Genomic DNA, 2787 nt, shown 5'->3' on the forward strand with positions numbered 1-2787 from the left:
ATTGGTCAGCCTGTCTCTTTTTCTGTCTAGGTGCCTACATAATTTTCCTAAAGTATATCTCTGATCTCATCCTCTGATTAGAAGCATTGCATGGCACCATCCTTTTTATGGAATAAATCTACTAGAGTATCGTCACTATGAGGGCAGAGAACTTAGCTGTTCTGTTCACACTTGTATCCTTTGCATCTAGGATGGTACGTGGCGCAGAATAGTTACAGCAATCAGTATTTGTTGAATGATTCAGTCTAAGTTCCTGATAGGATATTCAAAGTTCGCTTTCATATGCTTCCAACCTACGCCTGCTACCTTTCTCTTTGGTGCTGGCTGTTGGTCTATCCCTGTCACCCTCTGTTTATTCTAGCTGTGGATGCCCTTCTCTTTCATCTCTCCCTTTCTAAACTTTACTCTTCTTTCATGTCTGAGCTCTCAAGTTTTCTCTCTTTTCTGAGATTTTTGTGTCACTTGATTTTTAGATACCAATTGATTCTACACACAGGTTTTAGCCTCAATCAATTCTATCTTCTTTTGTAATACATATGGTCTTAACTTCTTAATTGGAACTTTAATCATTTATTGCTTTGCAGTGTTTCTTAAATTTTTGTATGTTCATGTCTGAGCTCCTTAGTTATATTAGGAAGCTCCCTGAAAACAGAGCTATTTTTATGTATCCTTTGGAGCTGCTTATATAGAATAGTATCCATATTGAATAGTGTCTTAGATTAAGTGTCCAGTATATATTTGTAGAATGATTGTATCACTTTTTCTAGTCATGCAATTTATGAAATGCATATTTAATTAAGTGCCTACTTGAGCTCTTACAATACCTAAAGGGAAAACATTCTAACATTCTTTATAAAAAGTGAAAAGATACTTGGAAACTAAACTTTGATCTCTCCCCCATCCCTTTCCTTCTCCTTTAAAATTGATTTGTTCATAATTTGAAAGCTCCATACCTTTAATTTAATATGATATATGAACTTCTGTGAGACATCATCAATCAAGATTTTATACAAAGAGCTGTGATCGTCAAGGTGGGAATTTAACATTAGTGCTCTGTATATACTATTACTCTAATGCCTTATTTAGAAGTTTAATAATATTGGATGATATTCTATTTTATGATTTTTAACTTATCAAAGGAGAGCATTGTAGAGAAATGGGATCTTGAGTTTAATGGAGTACTAACAGCTGTTTGATTAAATTCAAATAAACAATTTGAAATACAATCTTGGCTATATGAGAGGTTGCTCAAAGGATACTCTCTTGTGTTTTTTAAAGACAAAAATTATTTCTTTGGTTCATATTATTGTATGTCCTTTGTCTATCTTGAATGTGTTCATTGAGTTAATTCCACTTAACTTCCAAGTACATACATGTTGATATGTTGTTAGTGTTTTAATTTTACACTTTTAAAAACTTTGTATTAGTGCTCGCTTCGGCAGCACATATACTAAAATTGGAACAATACAGAGAAGATTAGCATGGGCCCTGTGCAGGGATGACACACAAATTCGTGAAATGTTCCATACTTATGTCTGTCATACAGAGTGAAGTAAGTCAGAAACAGAAAAACAAATACTGTATGCTAACACATATATATGGAATCTAAAAAAAAATGGTTCTGAAGAACCTAGGGGCAGGACAGGAATAAAGACGCAGACATAGAGAATGGACTTGAGGACACAGGGAGGGGGAAGGGTAAGTGGGGGCGAAGTGAGAGAGTGGCATGGACATATATACACTACCAAATGTAAAATAGCTAGCTAGTGGGAAGCAGCCACGTAGCACAGGGAGATTAGCTCGGTGCTTTGTGACCACCTAGAGGGGTGGGATATGGAGGGTGGGAGGGAGACATAAGAGGAAGGGGATATGGGGATATATGTATACATATAGCTGATTCACTTTGTTATACAGGAGAAACTAACACAACATTGTGAAGCAATTATACTACAATAAAGATGTTAAAAAAAACAACTTTGTATTAAAAAAATTTTTTTATTCCAAGCTTAATTCTTTAACATCCTAAATCTTGTTTTCTTTTTGGAAGCTTCTAGTTTTATCATTTCTGTTTTTCATCAGTTTGTTTAGCCAGTAACTTTATTTCTCAGATAATTTATAAGAGCTAGAAGTCCTAGGCAAAGTTTTAGTCTTAAAAGAAAACAAACTTTAATTACTGCAGTTAGAATGTTTTCCTTTATTGAGTATAAGAATTAAAGTAGGAAAAAAAAAAAAAAAAGAATTAAAGTAGGCATTTAATTGACTTTTTAAGACTTAAGGAAATTTTCCAAACATTTGAGTCTATGTAAACACATGACAGCTGTAGTTTAAAGGTTTTAACTGTCTTCCAATACAACTAAAATAATTTAAAATAGAGGATATTAAAAGTTAGGTATTTCTTTTGTTTTTTTAAGTATAATTGATTTTTTAAAAAAGATTATTTATTTGGCTACGTTGGGTCTTCATTGCTGTGCATGGGCTTTCTCTAGTTGCCACAAGCAGGGGCTACTCTTCGTTGTGGTGCAAGGGCTTCTCATTGTGGTGGCTTATCTCGTTGCGGAGCACAGGCTCAGTACGGCGGGTTTCAGTAGCTGTGGCACGTGGGCTCAGTAGTTGTGGCTCATGGCCTCTAGAGCGCAGGCTCAGTAGTTGTGGTGCACGGGCTTAGTTGCTCCGCGGCATGTGGGAGCTTCCTGGCCTAGGGCTTGAACCCGTGTCCCCTGCATTGGCAGGCAGATTCTTAATCACTGCACCACCAGGAAAGCCCTCTTATTTGTTTTGATTCTCTTA

The 2787-nt window shown here is 35.8% G+C and overlaps 1 non-coding gene across 1 annotated transcript; it reads left to right on the forward strand.

Moving 5' to 3' along the window:
• Positions 1-1426: 1426 nt before the first annotated feature.
• LOC112396120 (U6 spliceosomal RNA) lies at positions 1427-1533 on the forward strand. The gene has a single exon (XR_003002501.1). It is a non-coding gene; the product is annotated as a U6 spliceosomal RNA (small nuclear RNA).
• The last annotated feature ends 1254 nt before the right edge of the window (positions 1534-2787 follow it).

Source organism: Neophocaena asiaeorientalis, unplaced genomic scaffold (genome assembly GCF_003031525.2).
Source record: "Neophocaena asiaeorientalis asiaeorientalis breed wild unplaced genomic scaffold, Neophocaena_asiaeorientalis_V1.1 scaffold348, whole genome shotgun sequence".
NCBI classification, from domain to species: Eukaryota; Metazoa; Chordata; class Mammalia; order Artiodactyla; family Phocoenidae; genus Neophocaena; species Neophocaena asiaeorientalis.